Source organism: Cervus elaphus, chromosome 33 (genome assembly GCF_910594005.1).
Source record: "Cervus elaphus chromosome 33, mCerEla1.1, whole genome shotgun sequence".
Lineage (NCBI taxonomy): Eukaryota > Metazoa > Chordata > Mammalia > Artiodactyla > Cervidae > Cervus > Cervus elaphus.
This window is the reverse complement of record NC_057847.1, coordinates 61,946,424-61,958,176: the sequence shown is the minus strand read 5'-3', so window position 1 is coordinate 61,958,176 and position 11,753 is coordinate 61,946,424. Positions and strand designations below refer to the sequence as shown.

The following is an 11,753-nucleotide window of genomic DNA, read 5'->3' as shown; positions in this document are numbered from 1 at the left end:
GATTCCTCTTTTCTACTCAGTTCTTTCTACTACTACCTTCTTTAAAGTCAACATATATTAACTGGACACGAAGTATTCAAGAACCTTTTTGCTATGTACTATCTCTAGCATAGAGAAGGCATATGTTAGCAGTGTGTTTAGCGATGTTGTTGTTGTTTAGTTGCCAAGTTGAGTTCAGCTGTTTTGTGACCCTATGGACTATAGCACACCAGTCCCCTCTGTCTATGGGATTTCCCAGGCAAGAATACTGGAGTGGGTTGCCAGTTCCTTCTCCAGAGGATCTTCCCAACCCAGGGATTGAACCTGGGTCTCCTGCATTGCAGGCAGATTCTTTACCACTGAGCCACCAGGGAAGCCTGTCTTCAGCAATGAACCTTAACCTTTTCCCATGGAACAGGAGATGGATGTAGAGTAGAAAGCTGTGATGTACTTGAGGAAAGAGAGAGGAAATTTACAGTAAATCCCTGGTGTGGATATTCTAGCTTGGGATGGGTGTTCTTGCTATGGACTTCCTGTTCTTTCCCTGTGAGAACCGGTAATATACTTTATTGTTCAGTTCAGCTCATTTCAGTTGCTCAGTTGTGTCCAACTCTTTGTAACCCCATGAATCACAGCATGCCAGGCCTCCCTGTCCATCACCAACTCCCAGGGTCTACCCAAACCCATGTCCATCGAGTCGGTGATGCCATTCAGCCATTAGACTGTATGCCTATTGAGCAGGAATTTTGCCTTATAATCCTGGAATTTAGCACAGGGACTCATGGTAGCACCTCAGCAATTACCTGTGTGAAATAGTGGATATGTATTGTTTGAAGAACATCTTTATGCCAGTATTCACTTCGTTCAATATGCAGGGCCATCTTTAGTGTAGTAGTTGTGTAGTGTGGCCATGGGAAGGATCATGATTTTATTTCTTCTGCATTTCCTGGAGGGATAAGTTTGCAAGTTGTTCTCCTATAGTTGTAAGACCCAGACAGGAGAGATGATTGTGATGTCATCTACTTATTCTGACTTGAAGGCTCTTGAGGTCTCTGAATATCATCCCTTACCACTTGGGCCACTCACTATTAGCCTGTTAAAATGGATATGTAAATCACGGAGCAGAAGTATTGATGATCATGGACTTGTTAACTCTGATATCAGATCAACTAGAATGAAATGTGGACCTGGAACACAGGTTGGCTATGTTTTGAGGAAGGTAAGGTAAGGAAGAAAGGACTTTTATACATTGGTCCTTAGTGTAGGGTGAGCATAAAGGAAGGAATCAGGTTATCTGGTCGTCTGACCAAGGCAGAGTGGGCTGTCATGACAGAGCGGGTCTGGGTGAAAGACTTTCAGGCTGGGTGCCTAGAGAAACAGAAGAAGGTAGGATAAGGGGAGCACGAGTCTGCAAATATTTCAAATCTTACCTGGCATTTTGCTGGGAGATTTACAAGATAGGCTAACACCTGGGTCTACTTTTGATCTTAGTTGTCCTAAAAACACACATGTAGACCCTGCACATACCCAGATGAGAAACTGAAGCTAAAGCAAGGCTTTTGGTCAGAACAGATTGAATACAGTTCAGAGTGATCATGTGCACCTATTAAATGTCAATATCTTATGAGCCTCATGAGATACTGTCTCAGGGCATACATGGGGCATATAAGACCTCATCCTTTCCCCCGGGAATCCCACACTATAGTTTTGAAGACTTCATAACAGAATATCAAGCCAACCACTCTTTGCCTTGTATTTAAAACATATCAATCTTTGCTCAATCAATAATGTAGGCCTTCTGCCTTCCAGACTCTTGTCAGAGAAATTAGCCTCAAATTGTCAGCTCTCTAGTCCCTATCAGAGTCCAATCTGAGAAAAGAGGTAGTTAAGGAAGATAGTCTTGAAGGAATAGTTTTCAAACATTTTCTTTTGCATCAGGTCTTTTTCTTTCAATGATATCTTACCTGGAAACTCAGTGTGGGGAAATAGAGAAAAATAGGGGTGCTCTGACTGTAGAGGGTGAAAAGTTCTCAGCCTCTCTGTAGCCCCTCCATGCAGCCCCCTTGTCCCTAATGAGTGCAGTGTGGAAGCCACAGGTCTAAGGGAGGTGTACTGGGTTGGCCAAAAAGTTCTTTCAGGTTTATCTGTAGGATGTAATGGAAAACCCCCAACAAAGTTTTTGGCCAATCCAACAAGACCTTCACGCCTCTCTGAGTTCATCCATTGTAAACATGCAGATGAGAGCTACAGCCAGGACTCCTTTAGCTTAGCATTTGCAAAATTGCCTCTTATGCCCTTAGCTTACCCTGAGAGCAAAAGCAAGAATATTTGTATGTTTTTCTTATTACACATTTTTGAATTGATAGAAAAAATTATATATAGAGAGTACTACTTTTGTAGTTAAAAAAAAAAAAACAGGAAGATGTGTAAAAAGCAGTACCTTTGGAAGATGGGTCTGGAGTGGACATAGAGTAGTTGAAAATATTAGAGACTCCAGGCAGAGAAGAGGTTGGAAGCTGGTGTCTTCACCTAAGAGTGATGCCAGAGAATCTGGACCAAGGTAGCAGCAGATACAGGATGGAGTCATCATTCATGAAACCTGTTCAGTCTGAGAGTCGGTGTCAGGGGAATATCAGACACATTAGGAGACCAGATGGATGGGAGGGCCATGACAGAAATGGCAGAAGGTATGTGTGGGGAAATCCTGAGAGATTTGATCAGTAGAGTTTGTGTAAGGAGGCATGTCCCCTGACCTTTAGAAATCACAATAAGAGAGAGCCACAGTTACTGAGAAGAACACGCTCTGTTGTGTCATCAGGGTCATAGAAGTTGAAGTGAATGTGAGTAGATTATATGCTTGAAGTGATAATATCAAACATTCATTGGGGATTCTGTTAACTGGTAGAAGATGCTTCTGGCTGAAACTCCTTCTGGATGAGATAGTTGCCTACATCCTGAGATACTTTTCTGAATAATGCAGTTTGATCAGATCCTAGTGATTCAGTACAAACATTTACATTTCTGTACATAATGAAGGATACTTTCCCCCAAAGGCTTTCATAGCTAGTCTCTTGTTCTTCAAACACTCTTTGAGGGAAGTAGAGCAAATAGTATCCTGATTTCATGGAAAGAGATAGAGGTATAAAGTTAAACAATACCTCTGTAGGTGATAGAAGAGCCAAGCCTGGGACTCAGAATATGGCCTGCAACCCTGTACTGTCTTTCCCATCACATGGGCTCATCCAGCAGGGCTCTGCAATTCTGTGTGTCTGTCGGTGGGAACACGCCAAGTCGCTGACCCTTTAAATGGTTTGTCTAGTTTTGACTGTGCTGTGTCTTCACTGCTCTACCAGCTTTCCTCTAGTTGCAGCAAGCAGGGTCTGTGATCTCCCTGCAGTGCGCGGGCTTTTCTTGTTGCAGAGCCTGGGCTCTAGGGCACCTGGGCTTCAGTAGTGGTGGCTCCGGGGCCCTAGAGCACAGGCCCAGTAGTGTGGCTCACGGACTTGCTGCTCCACAGCACGTGGGATCTTCCTGGACTAGTGATTAAACCTATGTCTCCTGCACTGGCAGGTGGATTCCTTACCACTGAGCCACCAAGGAAGCCCCCAAGTAACTGACTCTTAAAATCATTCCAGGTTTCTGCTCTGCTTGGTAGTCTGCTCACCACCTTCCCAAACTCCTCTGAACTGGATATTGAATGTTGGTCACTTGGCTCGAAGGGCTGTGTTTCATTTTTCCAATGTCTCAATTTGATTCATTTAGCTGATATCTGGTGTCTCCTTATCCATATTTTACCCACATTAGCACCAGCTCATGTGTCTGAGCTCTCATTTAATATGCACGGCCAGGTGTGGTCTGCATGTTGATGGCGTCAAGGGTGTCTTCCTTGAAGCTTCCTGTCCTCCCATCCTGGATGTTTTTGCTGGTCTTGTGGCTTGTCTCTGGTTCTTGTCAATGTGCTTACAGAGGTGTCCTATACATTTTGTGTAAATGTGACCTTTGCAATGTTTTTAAGTTAGCCTCTTTTACTGATGAGGAGTGATCCTTCTTGCTTGTGAAACTGTGTATAGTTAAGCACTTAAAAATATACACACACACACATGTGTGTGTGTAGCAGTTTGTATATAGTATATATATATATGTGTGTGTGTGTGTGTGTGTAGTATGTGTCTATCTGTCTATGCATAAATGCATACACATGTACCTTAGGTTCAGGACTAGGCCTTGAAATCTAGGTATGAAAATGTCCCTAAGAGTGACCTTGAATATGAATTATCTGTGGGAGAACATAGTCAGTTTGTCTTGTTCAGCCTCCTGAAAAGATTATTTATACCAAGGGGAACATTTACTTAGAAGCACTAACTTTTGGACATACCAGTATTCTTAAAGGCTGTTACGACCAAACTCTCATTTCATACTTAACAATGATTTTTTTTAAATTATGGAATTAGTTTAGCATCATCCACCTCGCTATGACTCAACTGGGATTGAAGCCTTGAGATTTCCTACTTCCTATTTTAACTCCTAACCATGTATCCCTTTCTCTCCTCTCTACGTGTAACTTTGTTTACAGGAGATAACAGATTTTAGGAGAAAAATTGAAGTTAGAGTTCAACCGTGTGATCCTTTAACATTTTATTGTGGATGTTGTAATGAATCATCATATTTGATCCTGAATTGCTTGGGACCCTGTAGCACCCAAACACCTAGAAGACAGAAGCAGAGAACTGAGAGTCTCATGGGTGAAAAGGAAAGTTTTCAATGTGGTTAATTGGAAACAGGGTCTTGGGGCTACATCTAGTCAGAGGGATCTCTTCCCTGGCCTTCTGTAAGGCAGGCCACACTATCACCTTCTCCTCTTGCTTTCTGTCTCTTCGCCCCCCCCATATTGAAACTGTGAAGCTGCACTACCCTGCCTCTCAAAGAGGATCGAATTGCCAAAGGGTCTTCTGATGCCACCACCTCGAGGCTGTCTGTTTGTAGTCACTCCAGGCCAAGAGGAGATTTTGGCACAGGGTAGGTAATTATGTCTGTCTGATGCTGAAACAACACAATTTATGCCATGTGGTCAAACATCTGGTAAAAATCACTGAATAAAAACCAAATTGGCTGAACCTGTTAGTGCTGGAAACAGCCGGTCGTTTGTATCAGAACCCTCAGCCTGACACTTCTGTGCTGATATCATGCATGTGGAACACCAGACCTGGCCCTGCCCTTGTCCAACGTTGATGAAATAATAAGGAATTTGTAGGTAAGCTGGAATAGAAGTTTTGCAGGGGAATTCTTTCTAAATAATTCTTTCTTGCTGGTGGGGATTTTCTACCCTAAAGATATAAGGTTAAGAGGGAAATCTGTGATGGGCTTGGGCCAGCATGGGGCTGTGTATATACCTGGCCAGGGGTGAGGCACATAAAGGTCAGACAGCTGGTGCTTCCACGTGGCCAGGGATAATTCAGATGATTTAGACCATTTAGACCATTTAGAAATGTTGACTCTATGGTCTGGGTACCAGCTTGTAACTACTTAGTAACTCATCAGTTCAGCTAAATGAGATGGACTGGTGATGTACCTCAGCATAGCCAAGATTCCCTATTTGTGATGTTTTATGCATGAAACAGGTCTGGACTTTGTTCCTGCCTGTGATCTTGGAATCTAAAACACCTAATTATGAGTGGAATGATGTAAATGCATAGTTGTCTCTACAACCAAGTAGCCCTAAGACTGCCACTTTCTTGTTAATAATATTTCAGTTCAGTTCAATTCAGTCGCTCAGTCATGTCCGACTCTTTGCAACCCCATGAACCGCAGCACGCTAGGCCTCCCTGTCTATCACCAACTCTCAGAGTTTACCCAAACTCACGTCCATTGAGTCAGTGATGCCATCCAATCATCTTATCCTCTGTTGTCTCCTCCTCCCACCTTCAATCTTTCCCAGCGTCAAGGTCTTTTCAAATGAGTCAGTTCTTCATCAGGTGGCCTGAATATTGGAGTTTCAGCTTCAACATCAGTCCTTCCAATGAACACTCAGGACTGATCTCCTTTAGGATGGACTGGTTGGATCTCCTTGCAGTCCAAGGGACTCTCAAGAGTCTTCTCCAACACCACAGTTCAAAAGCATCAATTCTTCAGTGCTCAACTTTGTTTATAGTCCAACTCTCACATACATGACTACTGGAAAAACCATAGCCTTGACTAGACAGATTTTTGTTGGCAAAGTAATGTTTCTGCTTTTTAATATGCTATCTAGGTTGGCCATAATTGCTTTATTTATTCATTATTATCTTTAATTTTAAAAATTTTAAATTTATGGAAGTTATATTTTCTCTTGTTCTCCCTTCAAATATTTCAGTGTGTATTTTTTAGAAATAAGAATGTTTCTAAATAATCATAGTTTACCATATAAACATCTTCTTATCAAACTTTCATCTGTTAATTTTAGCATCCATTCATGATTCTTGCCTTATTCATTTTGAATGACCAATCTAATGAATATCTTCTATGTTTCAGCTATTAGACAGATACATAGATTGACATAACTCAGTCTCTAACCTCAGTCGCGAGGAAAAGCAGACATGAAAACAATACATTATAGTCAGAGTGGCAAGTGTAAAGACAGAGAAAGGGTAGTTCAGAAGAGATCACAACAGACTCTGCCTGGAGAGAGCAGGTCAGGGAGAACCTCACAGAAGAGGTAATTCTGGAGGTGGGGGGCGGGGAATGTCTCCAATTAGAGTTTAGGACATATTCTGAGCCATATACATTATTATGGGGATATGAAGTCCTAGCTGCTCTAAATGTGAGACATTCCTACTACCTGCATTTTTTTACATCTCGATATTTCTCAGTGTTTTCAAACCTTTTGACCTCTATCCACAATAAGAAATACACACTGTGGCATGGACACACACACCCACACTCTCACAGAAATACAGTCTTAACTTTCCCACTTGTGATTCATTCTTAAATTTTCTGTTCTTCTCTATTATATTAGTAAATGCAGAATTAGTACATCCAATATGTTGAGAATGAGGACCTGGAATCTACATTTCTTAACAAGTTCTCTGTGTCATTCTGATGCTGACCTAGGGTTATTGGCTTAGGGAAGGGTGAAAAGCATTCTGAGACATAAGGAGTGGCCCAAGGTGGCTCTGCTCAATAGACAAATGAGTGGATTTTGAAGTTTAGCCACAGAGAAACCCTGCTCTGGTTGATATGTTAGATCTATGTCATCAGAGGGTTCATTTGCTGACTTACAGCTGATAACAAAAAGAAGGGAACCAATGCCTAGATTTCTTGAAAGCTCAGGTTAATATGTATTCGTGAAATGGCACAAACTGATGAAAACCCTTCAGAAACAATGGAGGAGTTCTCCCATGAGAGAGAGGGAAGGTTGCGGTCATGAGATGATTCATTCCATTCTGTTAATGTTTCATCCATTCCCATTACACTATTGGAGATGCTGAAGCTGCTGTGTTGAAATGTATTTTAAACTTGGATAAAAGACTATGCAATTCTTGGACTCTGAAAAGGGATTTCTTGTGCCTATATAAAATGCTTTAAAATGTGGACCTTTGATGAAGTGTTGGCTTACCTCCAATAGGCAGATACTTTCTCTGTAACACATTTGACCCAAAATAAGGTCTTCAATGTTCCTATAAGTTAAGTTGGTTGCTCTTTTTTTTTTTTTTAATTTTTGAAGCTTAAGACCCTAAAGGGCCAGGATTACACAAAAAAAAGGATACTGGACAGTTACAAACTAACTTGGTATAAAAGGAGAAGGATGGGCTATTCCAGAGACAACAGAAGAAGACAAGTGGTGGGATACCACATGGTGCTAGAGTTGCAAATTCTGGAAATTGTGGCAGGAGAAGCTTCTGGAGACCATGGAGGTACTTCAAGGTCTTGCTAAGAGTACCATAGACTTTATCTTATAGTGACAGTCAGTCACTTGAGGATGTTAGGTAGGAGACAGATGTGGTCATTCATGACTCTAAAGTGGAAGAGAAGTTGTTCACATTTCCTTCAGAGAGAAAGGTGCAAAGAAGAAAAGATCAGTTAGGAGGTTATTTCAATAGCATCAGCAGGAGATGCCGAAGAGCTGAAAGCCAGGAGTAGCAGTGGGGAAGATGGTTTTATCTACTAAGCATTCTCCTCCCACTCTAGTGACTATAATGTATGCTCTGTGAAAGAAGGGGCTTGATTTTTCTGTTCTCAACTTTCAGCACATAGACAATTGCCTGGTTTATGGCAAATCATCCCTGAAAACTTAATATCTATAGAATGTTTATTATATCATTCAAACAACCAATTAATTATATGGGGAAACACCATCCAGATTAATCATTTGGCCTAAATCAGAGATTCTCAATCCTGGATGCTTATTAAAATCACTCAAGGAGTTCTCTCAAGATGGAGTAGCCCATTCCTTCCAGATCCTCTTTGTTACAACTAAAAAGGACAGTAAGTCTCTGAAAGATGGAGGACAAAGAAAGCAGTGAGTTCTCTGAATTTCTTTATTGCCTTCCGTATATCTTGAACTGCCAGCAGCCTTGGGCTGAACAAACTCCAAGAAAAGCCAGTTTCCCTGGCCAAAGAACTGATAAAAAGGTGGCTTAGCAACAGGAAACTTTGTTTGTAATATCACCTGAAGTGAAAGTGAAAGTGTTAGTCACTCAGTTGTGTCTGACTCTTTGTGACCCTATGGACTATAGCCCACCAGACTCCTTAGCACATAGAATTCTCCAGGGAATGATACTGGAGTGGGTTGCCATTCCCTTCCCCAGGGCATCTTCCCAATCCTGGGATTGGACCCAGGTCTCCTGCATTGCAGGCAGATTCTGTACTGTCTGAGCTACCAGGGAAGCCCCAGACTAATCTCAGTGTGACCCAGGTGAGACTCCAACCAAACATCAATGTTACAACTGCACCTCTTCACTCCCTCTCCATGACTTCACCTGATCCAGCAAGAAGTTGATCTTCTGTCCCTACCAGTGGAAGCATAGATGCACTGGAAGATATCACTGTGTAGTATCCCCAGGGAACAGAGAAACAATTTCCTTCCTCATCTGGCAGAAATTTGCAGCGCTCTGATGCTCCTGCCAGGAAAGTGTTGTCAAGGTACAACAGCAGCTCCACCCCTACCAAGCAAAAAGAAGGCAGAGGTAGTGGTGAGAAGTAGGGCAGTTGACATTTGCTCCACACCCCTTTCTTATGTCAAAGGAAGCTAGTGAGGAGCTGAGTCTCCGCCTCCACCTTGCAGCAATAGTGGTTTGAGTCAGCCCTCTTTTCCCCACTCCACCCGCTTTTTTTAGCCCTCTACTTCCTGCCTCTCCAGTGGCAGCAGGAGATGTAGAGGAAACAGCAGGTGGTTTAAGTCAGCGCCCTGTTTTTGCAGGGATGGCATCACAGGGGCCTTGTCAGACATAACCAGCTGGCTTTCAAGCTATACCTCAACAAGGAACTATCTGCTAAAAATGATTAAGATGATCCAGAGTCTCATAATAACTAAAATTTCAGGAATACATCTGAAAATCACATGTTATGGGATGAGCCAAGAAAATGACAGCAGGAATGGGAAAAGGCTTCAGGTACCAACACAGAGTTAAATAGATGTGGGCAAGCATTTTAAGCAACCGTCGTAAAAATACTTCAGTAAGCAATTGTAATTCTCTTGAAACAAAATGAAAATAAATAGAAATCTCAGAAAAGAAAAAGAAATTATAAAAAATAATTAAATGAAGATTATAGAATTAAAAATACAATAACTGAAATAAAATCATTGCTTAATGGGCTTAAGAGTAGAGTGGAGATGACAGAATTCATGAACTTGAGAAATGAGAATAGGATTTATCAAACATGAACAACAGAGAAAATATCCTGGAAAAAGCCAAAAACCCCAATAGTTGTAGGGGCCTGTTGGACAATAACAAAAAGAGCTAAAATTTGTATTTTCAAGATTACAGAAGGGGAGGAGAAAGAAGATTGAAAAAGTATTTGAAAAAATAATGGTGAGAAACTTCAAATTTGGTGAGAAACTTCAAATACATATATCTACAGATTTAAGAAGTCAAGCAAAGCCCAGGTAGGCAAAACCCAATGAAATCCCTACTGAGATACATCATAATTGAACTTCTGAAAATTAAAAAATTTTGAAGTAGGCAGAGAAATTATACACTATACTACCATTCATGCCATGAATTCTACATACAGCAAAACTATTTTTATGGAATGAAGAGGATAAAGACATTTGTAGGAGAAGGAAAACTAAGAGAATCCCTTGCTAGTGCACCCAGCCTTGAAGAATGGCTAAAGGAAATTCTCTAATCACAAAAGTAATTATAGCAAAAGAAAACTCAAGAACATGAGAACAGATAAAAGAAGAATATCAGACTAGGCTATGAAAAAGGTAAATGTAATAGACTATTTCTCATAGATTTCTTAAATTATACTTGATTGAAGTACAATTTTTAACAATATAAGGTGTGTTGCTCAATATATGTTAAAGGAACTACTTTTGATAATTAATTTGAAAAAGTAGGAAGAAAATAAGATTTCTATACTCAAAATGATAAAACAGTAGACTATGACAAGTTACATATGCATATTTTAATACCAATAGTAATCGTTAAGAACTCTATAAAGCTAAAAACTAAAAAATACTATAAAATCAAGGTTAAAGCTTTTAAATATTAAAAAATATAGAAAGGAAGAAGAGAGAGCAGAGGAACTAAACCAGAGGAAACAAATAGAAAATGATTAAATGGCAGAATTAACCCTAAGATATCAAAAATTACTTTAAATGTATTGATTGTTGTTTGTTGTTCAGTTGCTAAGTCGTGTCCAACTTTCTGCAACACTATCGATTGCAGCATACCAGGCTCCCCAGTCCTTCACTATCTCTTGGAGTTTGCTCACATTCATGTCCACTGAGTTGATAATGCTATCTAACCATCTCATCCTCTGCCACCCCCTTCTCTTGCCTTCAATCTTTCCCAGTGCCAGGGTCTTTTCCAATAAGCTGGCTCTTGGCATAATGTGCAAAGTACTGGAGCTTTAGCATCAGTCCTTCCAATGAATATTCAGAGTTGATATCCTTTAGGTAGGTTTGACTGGTTTGATCTTCTTGCAGTCCAAGGGACTCTCAAGCATCACCACAATTCAAAGGCATCAATTCTTCAGTGCTCAGCCTTCTTTGGGCTTTCCTAGTGGCTCTGGGAAGAATCTGCCTGCAATGTGAGAGACCTGGGTTCGATCCCTGGGTTGGGAAGATCCCCTGGAGGAGGGCATGGCAACCCACTCCAGTATTCTTGCCTGGAGAATCCCCATGGACAGAGGAGCCTGGCGGGCTACATTCCACGGGGCCTCAAAAAGTCGGATATGACTGAGCAGCCAAGCACACAGCACACAGCCTGCTTTATGGTCCAGTTCTCGTGTTCACGTGTGATCTACAGTGACAAGGGGCAAAATATTGACAAACACTACAGTGTGGATGAACTTCCGGGAGATTACACAGATCGGAAAAAGCTAACCCCAAGTGTTTACATGCTGTATGCTTTCATTTATATGGCACTCTTGCATTGACATAAAAATGGAGAACAGATTAGTGGTTGCCTGGGTTTGAGGATGGAGCAGAGGTGGGAAAGAAGTGAATGTGGCTGTGAAAGAGCAATAAGAGGGATCCTTGTGATGGAACTGTTCAGTATCTTGACTGTATCAAGGTCGGTATCCTGATTGTGACACTGTACTACAGGTTTGTAAGATGTTATCAGAAGAAA

The 11,753-nt window shown here is 41.2% G+C and overlaps 1 non-coding gene across 1 annotated transcript; it reads right to left on the bottom strand.

Moving 5' to 3' along the window:
• Nucleotides 1-282: 282 nt before the first annotated feature.
• On the bottom strand, nucleotides 283-353 carry TRNAC-GCA. The gene has a single exon. It is a non-coding gene; the product is annotated as a tRNA-Cys (tRNA).
• Nucleotides 354-11,753: the final 11,400 nt, after the last annotated feature.